Source organism: Dermacentor andersoni, chromosome 5 (genome assembly GCF_023375885.2).
Source record: "Dermacentor andersoni chromosome 5, qqDerAnde1_hic_scaffold, whole genome shotgun sequence".
Lineage (NCBI taxonomy): Eukaryota > Metazoa > Arthropoda > Arachnida > Ixodida > Ixodidae > Dermacentor > Dermacentor andersoni.
This window is the reverse complement of record NC_092818.1, coordinates 40,939,339-40,954,356: the sequence shown is the minus strand read 5'-3', so window position 1 is coordinate 40,954,356 and position 15,018 is coordinate 40,939,339.

The following is a 15,018-nucleotide window of genomic DNA, read 5'->3' as shown; positions in this document are numbered from 1 at the left end:
CGGAGCGCCTGAATAAGACCCTTGCCGACATGCTACCAATGCACGTCGACGTCGAACACAAGACCTTGGATGCCGTCCTGCCATACGTAGCCTTCGCTTACAATACAACGGTGCAAGAAGCAGCACAGATCACTCTGTTCAAATTGGTTTATGGCAGGAGCCTGACGACAACCCTCGACGCCATGTGGCCGCACGTGACCGGTGAAGAGAATCTTGACGTCGCCACCTATCTCCTGCGCGCCGAAGAATCCCGACAGCTCACCCGCCTACGGATCAAGAACCAGCCGCGTACCGACAGCCGACACTACGGCCTCCGGCGACGCTACGTCGAGTACCATCCCGGCGAGTGTGTTTCTGTTTGGACCCCGACAGGCGGAAGAGGACTCAGGGAGAAACTATAGCGACGATATATCGGACCCTGCAAGATTATCTTACGTATTGGCGAACTAGACTGTGAGGTCGTGCCAGACAGCATTTCACATTCACAGCGGCGCCGCGCGCGATCTGAAGTGGTTTAGGTGTGCGCCGTAACCCGTTTTACGCACGCTGACGAACTTCCTTATTTTGTTGTTTATTTGCTACGGATGTTTGTTTATTACCTTCCTTTTTTTGCAGCACCGGATCGATGCTACCTAAGAGGGAGTACTGACACGTGTACTTTATCTTTATCTTTTAGACGCGTCTGCATGTATCTGATATTTCCCTAGTGTTATCGATGGTTCTATCCGCTGGCTGTTGTCACCGTACCTTATGTAATAGGATTGCATGTATGCGCGACACGAATGGCGTGGAACTTTGTGGAAGACACGCGGGTCCCAGCGATTACTCTGGAACATTCGACGACTGGTGCACAAAAGCCGAAGAGCTTGACCCGCTGATCAGAGTTCGACGACCGCCTACGGGGTTCGCCGTGATTGCTGTCCTTTGAGCGTAACTTACTTTTGTGGGCAGAAGCCCGCCCAATAAAACGCGAGTTTTGCTTTTCACCGTTTTGCTTTCTTCACCGTCCCTACCATGTGACAATATACGTGGAGCTTAAGTTGAGCATGCGAGAGCCGACTGTTGGCCAGATCGCCATGAGGCAGTGGTGGTGAAGAGGTAGAACGACAGGGCCTCGTATGAGGGAGGCACTGAGTTCGAATCTTGGTACCCCCTGAAAACCACTGCTTTTCTTTTTAATGGATACAGATCTACGGTGACCTTGCGCTCGGTTGTATATGAGCATTCTAATCTCGAAATCTCACCGCGTTCTCTTACCAGTATACATTTGCGAGGGTCTCTCGGTACCCAATTACAAGTGGACGTTACAAGGGGACGTAGAGCAGATGCAAGCATACTAGCCGGATAAAAAAAGAAAGTACGGCTGAGCCCAAAATTAAAGCTTGCCATGGCCACAAATAGCTACCAAGAAAGTAAACATTCATCATATAGATCAGGGCAAGTACGTACGGGAAGTTCCTCTTCTGGAAGATGCACCACTGAAATCCCCGCGTCAAAGCGGGCGTTTGGATGTGCAGTCCGTTGACGGAGCAGAACTGTGTCAATCAGGTTTCGCTCGATGCTTCCTGCTATTAGACTCGTTGGGTTGCTCCACATTTCGATTCTGTGCAAAAACAGTACACATAGCAAACGTTTTTCACTGCCCAACTTGTAAAAGCGTACCATAAAGAGCCGATATAATAAGATGGCGAAGTAACAGCGTTCGATGAGAGACGCTAAGGTGCTTATAGAACGGCGGCAGTAGCGCGTGAAAAGCTATTGTTGCGAACGCTGTTACAAATATTCTTTCTTGGTTGCTTTCTTTTTTTCTCTCTCTCTCTTTCTTTTGCTTTTCTTTCTTTCTTTTTTTCTTTCTTTCCTTAAAGACCGCACACGACGGCATTACATAAGAGGTGGGATTACAACAATAGTAAAACAATATTAGTTAGGGTGAGAGAATCGCTGACACTTCCGTGAATGCAGATGAACTGGTAATGGAAGCGATTCCGTGAAGAAGGTCGTTCCAGTCTGCAACTACACGAGGATAAAACGAGGACTAAAAAGTGACAGTGAGCGTTTTGGGGCGAGTGACACTTATTGAATGACCAGTACGAGGTGATGTTCGTGCCTGCGGTGAAAAGTAGGGTGCGATGGCAAGCGCGCTGTAAAGAAATTTCGGGAAATAATGATAAGCTGGCCATGTGACAGCGATACGAAAGAGTTGGTAAGCTGGAGTGTGCTTTTAAGGATGATGCGCTGATGTCGTAAGTATATGTTGAGTGAAAGAACCTAGCAGCGCGATTCTGCAGTGTTTCAAGGTCGCTTATTAAGGTAAATTTCATGCAGGAAGCGGACAGCAGAAGCTTATTCAAGTAGGTCTGATGAACGATTTGTATGCTAGTAATATTACGTGGGGAAAAGCTCTTCGTAAATGGCGTTTAAAAAAATTGAGCTTTTAGTTCGCAGATGTTATAACGTTATTCACAAGCGAACGCCTGTCAAGGTTGTGAGAAATAGTGATGCCGAAGTATTGGAGAAATATTTAAGTGGTTAAATAGGCTTGTTTTCTATTACATAAGAGAATACGAGAGGATTTCAACGGCGGGCTACTGACATTGCTTTGCATTTAGAAGGACTTAGTAGCATTAGCGAGTCATCACACCAATTTTGAATATTGTTTAGGTCGTTCTGAAGCAATACTTGGTCACTCATGTTAGTTAGGGTGTGGTAGGCAACACAATCATCACCAAATACGGGGATGTGCCTAGAGACATTAAGTGGCATATCAGCAATACATATTAAGAACAAGGGGGGTCCTAGCGCAGAGCCCTGTGGAACGCCTGATGTTACAGGAAGAGGGTTAGAAGCATGGTTATTGATTTGCACAAACTGTGAGCAATTAGTAAGAAATCCTTCAATTCATATTAGAAAGGGCGAATATTCAACTGTGAAAGTTTTAGAAGCAGGCGTTGATGAGCTACATTGTCAAAGGAATTTGCGAAATCGAGGAAAACTGCTTCAGTCGGTGTATTAGTATCGAGGTTTGAATGCAGATCATGAAGAAAATGGCCGACAGGGTTTCGCAAGAAAATCCCTTGCAGAAATGATGCTGTGATGAATGAAAAGAATTGTTTCAGTCAAGAAAGTTCATTAATTGGTAGAAAATGACATGTTCTGTGATCTTGGAAGGCACGCTGCTTATGAAAATCGGGCGGTAGTTTAGTGGTGAGTTCATATTACCTGATTTGTAGAACGAAACGACCTTGCCCACTTTCCATTTTATCGGTAGGTTACCTGTGGTTAATAGTGGGAGAACAGCAAGATTAAAAAGGAAGTAGAAAAGTTCTTAGGGTTTTGAACAGTTTTTAGGTAATTTTGTCATGGCCAGCAGACGATGACATCTTGAGGTTTTCTATTATGCGGTAGATACTGTTTATTGAAAAGTGATGGCAGGCATTTCTGACATGGCAGGAGCATAAATGCTTTGAGTGGGCGTATCGGATTCCTTGGTGAAAACTGAAGAAAATGCTGTGTTAAACATGCTAGCGTAGTCAGCGTGTAATAAAGGATCACCCATTTTGTTTGGGATACTGATAGTACAGGGTGCGTGGGGATTAATTCATACGCTAACATGTTTTCGGTTATCAGTTGCATGCGATGAAGGTCGTTATGATAAAACGAGTGTGTATGCCTGCGGATAGCGTCCAGGGAGACACGCTCACACTCGCAGTATATTTCCCAGGCGCCGGGGCTTGATTTCATTCTTGCGGATCGAAAAAGACGTTTCTTTTTGTTCTCGAGATTTTTAAGGGTTTTGTTAGACCATATCTGATGACGGTTAGCGTGAACGGTTATAGTTGGAATGTACTTCTCTCGTAGGGCGTTAAGCGTATTCTGAAAGAGACACCAGTTGTTTTCCGCCGAGCGCAAATGAAAACTTGATGTGAATATTTCGCAAAAGTCGCGTAGTTCTTAATTTGTAGCCACGTAGTTGCCTTTCCCGAAGAGGCAGACGACCTTTTTGCAAGAATGGAGCAAGTTGGGAACAAAGGCGAAGGTGGCATTGATTACTTTATGGTCACTAATTTCGCGGAGGTATCTTATGGTTGACAGAGTTTCGGGATGAGTGGTGAGTATAAGATCTAAAATGTTCTCAGTAGCCTGTGTTACGCGTGTTGGTTTAGTTACTAATTGCGTTAAGTTACAGTTAAGGGAAACGTCAAGGAAGTTAGCACCTGCTTGGTTTGAACATAGTTGCGCAGAAGACCAGTCAATATTTGCATAGTTGAAATCCCTGAAATGGAACATATATGAATTCGAGTACTTATTTCGCTAAGTGGACAAGGATATTGTTACGTTTGAGACGAAAATCAGCAGGACTGTTACGGGGGCGATAACATACACCGAGTAGTAGCAGCTCTGGATTAACATTAAACTTAACCATAGGATTTCTAGTTCAGATGCTTCGTCAATCACGGGGCAGGATAGCTGCTTACTCACAGCAATAAGAACAAAATTATGGGGTTTTACGTGCCAAAACCACTTTCTGATTATGAGGCACGCCGTAGTGGAGGACTCCGGAAATTTTGACTACCTGGGGTTCTTTAAAGTGCACCTAAATCTAAGTACACGGGTGTTTTCACATTTCGCCCCCACCGAAATGCAGCCGCCGGGGCCGGGATTCGATCCCGCGACCTCGTGCTCAGCAGCCCAAAGCGATAAGAACACCTCGCCATCTAGACCCCTGCTATCTTTGCGGAACACAACAAAATTAGGAAAGTCGGTGAGGATTTCTGCATCAGCAACTTCATCAAAAAGCCACGCTTCGCTCAGTACGAGATTACTTTCGGATGATGACAGAAGGTTTGACATGATATTACGTTTAGGAAGAAAACTGCCTATGTTAGAAAGAGTGACTGATAAAGGCCGGTTCAGGAATAGGTGCAGAACGTTGAACTTTCTCTCAGTTTTTGCGTGGTAGCTATAATTCCTTGACTTGTTGGGGAAATTTGTGAAAAAGAAATCACTCGTGTCCGATGTGCAAGGTTTTATACCGAAGTGAAAAAGGTACGGATTTGCTTTTCACACATGTGATAAGGTGCTTGGGCGCGGTTTCGGCTCGTTTGGAAAAATCTTCGCAAATGCTGAATGCTGTACCATCCAACGTTTGGCCGTTTGCCAAACATGCCTGTTTTGTTTTAGAATTACAAAATTTAATGATATTGGGATGGTTTCGGCCGGGAATTTGGCGTCCAAGGCGATGCGCACGCTCAATTTCATCAGGTTTTACACATAAGTTTAGGTACTCGGAGCAGTGACGGATGATTATTTCCTCTAAGCGTGCGAAGGATTCATTGGAAGGAGTGTCAAATATGCCATAAAACATCATATTGTTTCGTCTAGAGTGGTTTTCGTCATCCCCCAGTCGGCTTTACAGAGTACAGAAACGACGAACAGTTTATATGGTGCTAGTTTGTATGCACTGCAGCTGCTGTCGCATGGGTTCTACATGCTGACAGCTTGATGTTTTGATTATTATAATCGATGTCATCAGAATGAAGCGGGAAGCCATTGCCGACCGGTCATTTGTACCTCCTTCGTGCTGGAGTGCCTTCTTTGCCTCCCAGTTTAACAAACATGGACGTAACAGATAAATATTAGTATTTGAAAAATTTCTGGATTGGTGTTTGTACTTTGCCGACACGTTGGTAAAGCATGGAAAGCCTCGAGCATGCGATGATGTGTTCGAGACTGCCCAAAACTACTCGGCCGTCAATTCCTCTTTTTTCAGTTTTGATGGGCCAAATAGAAAATAATCTAATGAAAAGGCGAATGGTTGGATGCCACACTGCTGTCGTCAAGCTATAAATATTTTGGAATGATAACGTTGTATAGCTTCCATAGGGCACTTTATGCTTCTATAGCTTCTTTACTAGACCACGTAGGCATGTGACCGTCTTATCCCATTCCACTATCATGTCAGAACTCGAAAAGCCGATGCTCTGTTTCGTCTGACGCTATTGTTCTAGGCGGTGCCGATGTCGTGGCCTAGGCCAATGTAGGGAAATTGCGTGAAATGATCCCTTTCATTGCGGCCCATTGACCCAGAATCTCGAAGGGGAAAAGTCCACTTCCTGGTGCGGGGAGTAAAGTAAGAACTATTCGCCTGCACGATCCTAAACCCGCCGAAGAACGTAGGAAAAATTCTGACAGACCCGACTACAATTGAAAAGGCGGTAAATGCGCACCAGACAATGCAGCCGCGAAGTGCTTATGCCGCAGTACGCAATTCAAGCACTCGGCTTCGACGACCAGCGAGAGACTCTCATCGCGCGCCAAGACCCGCGCAAGATGTTCCCTTCCTGGCAACATCAGGTTGCTTCAGTACTCACATTGGCCGAGGACGAACCCAGAAAATCATTGCGAGGTGACGGAGTGCAGCCGCCATTGCCGCCTACCGCGGCGGTAGCGATGACGTAAGCCGCCGCCGCTTGCCGTCAAGGTAAACCTCAGCGCGCTCACTAGGGTACTATAACACCGCAATTCTGTTGTCTACCGCCGCCAGCTGGCGCGCCCATCGCCCATCGATATTAGCCATGGAAGAGATAAATGTGGCGTGCTCCAGACCACCACCCGCTCTGCTATCACTGCAGAGAAGCCGTCCAAGTCTAGCGCGGATGCCCTTAACGCGAGGGTTTGCCGTGAAACACCCTGCCCAAAGCAAGGTGAACGGCCTCGTGATATGGCCGACTACGTCGCCGGCACTCGGTGCAGCCCTCGACAACCGACTCGACGTTCTTATTGATGGCCAAAACGTCGCTACCCTGTACGACACAGGAGCGGTCCGCTCTGTCCTCAGTGGACAGTTCGCCGCGAATCTGAGGAACGACTGCGTTGGAAGGCCCCGAATACATATATCTGGAGGGCACAGGATAACGCCGACTGGAATCAGCCCGACCAGAACTACGGTCCATAATAGGACGTACCCTACCACCTTCGTCATCCTCCAACGGCGCTTGCGATACGTGGTGTTGGGCATACTGTGATATAAAGTGTGTAAACAGGGATGAAGTGCCTCAGACAGGCTGGCCAACGTTTCGATAGGAGGACCTATCTTCGTCAAAGGCAGGTCCTCCTATCGAAACGTTGGCCAGCCTGTCTGACGCGCTTCATCCCTGTTTACAAACTTTATATCACAGTGTGCCATTCCATCTGTCAGCCCCTTTCTTGTTTTTGGTGTTGGGCATGAACTTCCTGAACCGATAGAGCGCGATCAATAATCAGGGGTCCAAGTCGATGACTCTATCCAACACCAAGCGATACCACGAGAGACTTCTCTCATCTGTTGAAGGTGCCTGAAGGGGAAGTCAGCGTCTAGCATCGCTAGTCTCATTTTTTCCGTGGGCACCGAAATACGCGCAGACATTAGAAAGCATCGTCGAGAGCGGCCAGCATTTACCACTCAACCAGGCAATTCACGTCACAAGCGGAATCACTCCACTGCCTGGAGAAAAATCGGTATTAATGCTCACAAACTTCAGGCAAGTATTTAAACACCTGAGCAAGTACTGGATCTTCTCCATGGGCAAGGTGGTGCGATTTGGAAAACACAAATTTAGAGCACCAAAAGGGCCCATGCAAGGGGAAAAGACATATGCACATAGATTTCCGTGGACGATCTGTGTTCTGAGTGTCCGTTGTGTGTGTCTTTTTAGTGCCTTAAAAGCATATTTTCCAAATACTTGAAGAAGGGCACGAAGATCGCCGGCATATAAACGTTATAGCAGTCAGCGATACGTTGGTCTTCTCTGATTCAGTCGATCCAAGTTTTCTTAGGCATAAGCAAGCGCCTTTGAAAGGTCTCCTCAAGCAAGAGAAGGACTCCTTCTCATCGTCATCAAGAATTTGACAAACACCAGTTGCTAAGCATCGCCTAATAAACGAAGATTGTGCCCAACCTCTCCACCGAATCCTTATTGAGTTTCGAAGCACGAATTGAAGCCATAAGGCAACAAATCGACGAAAAGTGGCAGAATTGGCCACTCGAGGCACTTGGCGTGTATTAGCGGGCTTCTTTCAGGCTCGGAAGAAACACTTTATGTCGCACGTATTGAGCAACAGAAAGATGTTTCGGGAGTTTCTTGTTGTTACTTGTTGTTACTTGTAATTTTCTTGTTGTTACTTTTCATCCAATCATAATATTTTAGAAGTGGAATAATCATTAAAAATAAATATGTTAATAATAATTATCTCCAAGCGACGGCAAAAAATACATCACCGTGGCGTTTTACCATGGCAAGTCTAGCTACTTGGCATTTGAATATTTTTATGTGTTTCTGCAAGAGAGTCGGGACACCATCTATAATGCTTTCGCATTAAAATATGCCGGCAAATGGAAGCCTGAGGTGTGCACCTGAGAATTAAATATAGCAGCCCGCGCAAGGTCTCCAGTGCATACAGGGATAGCGGGGGCATTGAAGTTAGCTAAAGTTTATTGGTAGCACAAGAAAAATCAAGCATACATCGTCAGGAGTACAATAGGAGGTCCCAAAGTAAAAAACTCCGGGTGACCTCCTGTTTCATAATGCATACAGAACAATGGTATAAATAGCAGTAGAATGCATTCAACAGACGATTCTACGCAGCATATTGTTATATAAATGGAAAATCACAAGATAAAACAATGAAATAAAGAGCTGTGGTAATAAGAAACGGTATTTCATTAGGATAAGCTAACAGAGATATAAATAGAGATCATCAAGATTGTTCAAGAACAAATAATAAGAACACAACACGAAAGTATTTGCTTAAAATGAATATTCACACTGAGAGTGAGGAAATTTAGACTTAGTACAATTTGTTACCAAGATACCAGAAAACACTAGTCCCGAGCAAAAGACAGAAAAAAGAAATCGGCATCAACCACAACAACAACTAAAAAAAAGGAGATACCATTGCAAGCAGCTGTCCTACCGATTTCATTTTCCATTTTCGTTTAAATGAGTACAAAAAAAGAGGTAATCTTACTGTCTGTAGGAATTGCATTAAAAACGATTATACCACCATACCTGAGGGTAAAGTTTATGTATTTAGCAGGGGTGTGCGAATATTTAAATTTTCGAATGCGAATCGAATACGAATGAGGCGAAAAACTGACTTCGAATATTGAACGCATGTGTAGTATTAAAATTGCAAAACGATGTAACAATACCTTATTACCCAGTTGAAAATAATATTACATTTTAGAAGACTGCTTCAGGTTAAAGAAGCACTCATTATAGGTAATACACCCAGGTAATGTCAGGTAATGCTCTCAGTAAGGTAAAACGCGTGTTATAGATTACCATGAAGGAAAATTAACTGCTCAACATGTTAAGAAAGTAAGTGCTCTCGCTGCACTGTGACAACATTTCCACCGGTAGAAAAGACTCTTTCACTAGGAACAGAGGTGGCAGGGATGGCCAAGTACTTCTGGGCGAGTGCACTTAAAAGCGAGTACTTGAAGCGGCCAATGGACTGCCACCACTCGCAAGGATTCTTGCCCCTATCCAGAAGAGACTTGTCCGCATAGTCTGTAACTTCCCTCTCAGGGGCAGATGCTAAATGTGTCTTCTCTTTGTTACACACTAGATCGTCAAAAGCTTTCCATACACTGGATGCCACCAGAAGACACAAAGTCGACGCTGGCACGGCAGTGTCCCCACTGGGCTCCACCTCAGCTGCTGGAGCTCCCTTGTCACAAGGTTTCTTAGCAAGATTATATGGCCACATACCTGATGAAATGTCCATGGCCCTAAAGCGCAGATCAAGAAACATGGCCAGGCTGGCCATTTCGTCAAATTCACACTCGGCAAAACGGGTCTTGATACACTTTGCAATATTGTTAGCAAACCCCGAGTTGCCTTTGCAACCGTCGAGGCGATGCAGCATTCCAAAAATAATTAAAATTTGACATGACAAGGAGGGGTGTGATGTTATTGGGTGCCGGATCACTCAAGAAAAAGGCAGAAGCAGCACGCGGAAGCACAAACACACATCAGACTTGTATTGACGCACACAACACATAGAAAACAGGGCACACGCACGGGACAGTTTCCCAGTGTACCTCATAGACGACGTGTATCTATATCTATGTATCGGTCAATTATAATTGGCCTACAGTTCAGGCGGAATTGCGTGTCGCCGTGTCGGAGACCTCGTGGAATCGATGTCGGACAGCAGGGTGGGACCGCCTCACGGGGCTCAGGCGGCCCTGCGCAACAGTCGATATACTGGAGCCTCCGCGTGCCCGGTTTCCATCCGGCGGGCTCTGCGCTCGGGAGCCCACGACTGCAGTCACCGGGTCACGTCCACAGCTGGCGGGGTAGCCCTGTGGCCACTCACCCGAACGCTTAGTCGCCCCGGTTCAGGACCGCCAGCCCTCCTGGACCAGTCGCCCAGCGGAAGAGCGGGGCGAGGTAGCCTCTCGGGCGACAGCGTTGACTCGGGTGTGGCGTAATGACGCGGGTGGTGATAGCTGCCATGGTCCGGACGCCCAGCGAGGAAGCTCTTTGCCGTCGAACGCCGAACCTCGCGCCCTGCTCACGCCACGTGGCCACGGGCCACACTCTCTCGCGCCGCGCTTTTTGAGGCGCCACTGCCGACGCTCCCAAATCGGTGTCGATGATGATTATGGCTTTCTCGCGGGTGTTTTCAAAAAGTCGCTGTCCTCTTCGCCACCGCACGGCACACTGTCTTGATATGCTTGTGCTTCGCACTCCCGCGTTCCACATATTATTCTCAAGGGGTACTTTTCAGCACTTCAGATCACAGTTGTGTCAAATAAAGGTACCTATACTCGTTTGCGGAGTGGTGAGCTTAAGTGTGATGGAGTTCAAGGAGCCTCGAGGGCATGAGGTACTGACTATTCCATCATGTGTCAACATCCTGCACAACATAGACTACGTCTTTGTTCAACTGCCTCTGCAGATCGTTCAGTCTTTTCTGGGCACTAGGGATATGTTTGTAGTGCCCTACAATCGCTTTCTCCTCCTTGCAGAGTCTGTTGATTGCCGGAGTACACGACATCACATCGCTGATCGCCAGCTGCAGAGTATGCGCAAATCAGGCTCGCTCGATCCATGGCAGTTTCCTGAAAGCCGCTTGGATATTGCGGCCTTTGTGTGTTACGATGTGCTTCACGCAGTCGATTGGCATCTGCCAGTCGGTGCCTAGTGGTTCCAATGAGGCAGATATGTTCACTGCTGTGTGGCACTCCGGCATATGTCGCATGTTCAAACTGAACTTTTTCATATCGAACCTCACCGTAAAAAATTATAAAGCCCTCGTTGGCACGTGACGTCCAGATATCGCGGGTAAAAGTGAGAGTGCTTGTTCCTTGTTCAAGTGCTTTTCGCAGCTCGTGTCATGCCTTTGCGCTTGTTTCATCATGCAGGCGCTGGATGAGCACACGTGACAGTTTTGTTCGAGATGGCAGGCTGTAGCACGGTGCAGCTGCTTTCGTCAGTGCTTTGAACGCATGGTTTTCTACAGAGCTGTAAGGGAGAAGACCTAAGGCGACCATTACTGCCACTTTCTGGTTAAGTTCGTTTTCTTTCTTCTGAGACAATGGCTGCTGTCTCTGCTATAGTATATCGTACAGTGTCAGCTGATTTTTCAACGGCCGGTTTGCAGCGGCATCTTTTTTATACTCTTCCATGAACAAAGGGAGCTGTTTCATGTGATATTGAGGAGTAGTAGTCCTTCCCGTTGGCATTTGAAGAATACGTTCGTACGACTTGCACCGAGCTTGAGTACAAAGACGGCGCCGAGTAAAACAAAACACGAAGAAGGGAAACACGAGACAGCACGTAGGCGCACTAACAACTCTCGCCGACTCTCGCCGAGCTGTCGACGGCGAGAGTCTTGTGTAGTACCGCAAAAGAAGACTTCTTTCGGCTTTCTTGCTTGCGCGGTGGCTCGTCTTCCGCAGTTGGTGCCATTCTTGGAGAACACGCTTGAGCGAGCGCTGTGTCAGCACGGAGATAGTTACAAATAGCGCAGCTGCGAATTTACCGTGGTTTGCATTTGCCTCGCAGAGTAGCAGCGCACCGCGTAGCAAAGAGCCGGCGACCACCTTAGAAAACAGGCAACACGAGGCGGTAGTTGTCGAGGGCGATACAATGTTCTCCGCGGACGTACATTTTCTTCTTTTTCATTTCCAAACATCTAAAAATTGCCCAGGTAACATTTTCTAGATGCGTATTTGATTGTGTATACTTACAGAGCCCGAAAGGGCATCATATATTGTTATGAAAGAGCCATGGAATAAAGCTTGGTAAAAGGAAACCGAAACTGATCAGGTCTCATGGGCCTGACGCAGATGGACTGAAACAACGCATACAGACAATGGGCAGATTATTCGAAGTTCTCAGTGAATAAACATGATCTTAGGAGAATTCGGAGCAAGCACATAAATTCGTTAATTCCTCAATTAGTCGTAGTCTGTGCGACTATTCGCTGTTTCCACCGTTATTCGGCCGTCCTCGAATATTCGGGAATTTCCGAATATACATTTCTCGAATCGAATACGCTGCGAATAAGGAAAATATTTGATTCCTTTTCGAAATTTCGAATATTCGCCCAACCCTAATATTTAGATGTGATTTTAGGTCAAAGAAGGTTATTCTCTTCAGAAGACCTAGTGCTGTATGAATGAACGATGTGGCACAAAGAAAGGACATGCGTAGGTATGCCGTGATGAATGAAGCGAAACTTGAGCAGTGATAACTTATCTTGAAATAAGTACCGAAGGGGTAGAATACGAAGATGTTGGTAAACAGGCAGGGAATGGCAGCGCAGTGGTCTAAATGCCATGAGTTTCATTGCTTGCTTTTGAGGTCCTTCTAAAGGCTTGAGGTGAGTAGGATATGTGTTTCCCCATGTAGACAAACAATATGTTAAGTGGCTGCCTATATATGCATGATATAACGAAGTAAGAATATGTGGCGAAGAGCACTCACAGCTTTGATGAGAACCTGAATACTAAATTAAAGTTTGTGCCGTAATCGACTGACGTAACAATGGTATTTCAGCTGTTTGTCAAGAGTAACATCCATAAATCTCACTCTTTCAGATATTCGTAGTTCATTATTTTTCAAAAATTGTTATGGGCCTTACTATTACTTTTGGTGGGTCATGGAACAGGACGAGTGCTGCTTTAACTGAATTGATAGGCAGTTGGATTAAAGTATACCACCTGTGGACGTTGGAGAGGTTAGTATTGAGCATAGGTTCCATAGTGGTTAGTGTGCTGGGATGAGTATAGGTAAGTGATTCATGAATAATGAGAGAAGCAAAGCACCTAATATGGAACGCTGAGGAGCATCACTAGTAATTTATTGATAGAGTAATCACACACAACTATGGAACGGCCAGCAGCGCGAAAGTTCGAGACGTGGACCAGTAATGCCGAGTTGCTATAGCTTTTTAATACAGTACAATAATTTAGTGTGCCAAATGCCTTTGTGACATTAATATATATAGCCCTTACAGTTAGTCCAAGATTAATGGCTTGCTTAATTTTGTCAGTTAAGTGGTCTAGCGCTCAGTTGAATAGCCATATTCGAATAGCCTAACTGGAGGGGACTAATAAGCCTAAACTTATTTAGGTAGTTAACTGGGAGACTATAGATAAGTCTTTCAACAAACTTGTTAACAATTGGCAAGAACCAAATTGGATGGTAACTGTTATTATTTTCACGATTGCCTTTTTCACAGGATTGAAATATTTCACCATATTTAAGGAAGGTATGGAATGCCGCAGCACAGAACAATTTTTTAAGAATAATATCAGCCAAGAAGAGATAAGATGTCAGCAGACATGAGCTTCATATGGGCTGATGTGATGGAATCAAGGCAGGTGCAGTTGATATTATGGAAGGAATGCTATTCTAGGCTTTGCTCCGTGAAGCAGAACCGATATAAAATTACTTTTAGCTACGCGAAATACTAGGCACTGCACTAGCTGGAGGTCTGTTATCAGAAGCATCAAAGTGTTCACTAAATGCTTAAGCAACATTAATATCTCTGGTGAACTCATAATCATTGACGACAATTTTTCTGATGGCCGGATTTGACTCTTTCACATTAAGAATATATCGAATTACTTTCCAGTCACGCCTCACATAGTTTCCGTTTTCAAGTATTTTGCTTTCGTAGTAATTGCACTTGGCGCGCCTGAGAACGGCAGACAGAATGATTGAATATGTACGGAAGCGACTTTTCAAATGTATGGTAAAGGGCTCTGATTCCACTTTATCATGAAGGCTTTTCTTTTTATGGAACGCAACATAGCATCTGTGATCCAAGCATTTCCTGGAGTAGAATACCAATGTGCTACTTGTGAATAAATAGTACACGGATGAATATATTTAGTATTTCTGAAATCTTGGATATGTTTAAGACTTCGACAACGCTGTGATGTCTTCAGCACAACAGATGGCATGCGCTTGCCCGCCAGCCGCTTTCCGGACACACACTTTCCGATATAAAGCCACGCATACTGATAACGTTTGTCACGCACCCATCCTTTACCTTAAGGAAGCGACATTCTATTTCGAATGGTCACATTTCTGTAATAAACACTTTAAAATCAGTGTTTCTGGGTGCCTTACATTGCTGCGGCCAGTCATCTTTACGCTGATGTTTGTCGAACCGGACAATAATTCCAGGAATCTTCCCGGATTTTGAAGGACGTTTATGCACTGCTTCCACATCGTTTGGGCCCAGATCGCCAAGTTTCGCCAATCGTGCGAACTCGTTAGCCTCATTTAACACAGTTTCGTTCAAACTTCACCAGGAAACGCTGGTGGCTACCACTAAGCATGAAGGCGAGCATTCTGATGTTTTCTTCCCAGACGACAGGCGCCGCTACAACGGATGCGCAGAGGCTATGATTGGTAGGAAGCACGGAGTGCGCACCACTCTGTGATTGATAGAGACCTTTCGCTGACGGTCATTGACGATCAACGCCGCTGACACGGTGCTCACTGCGTAACG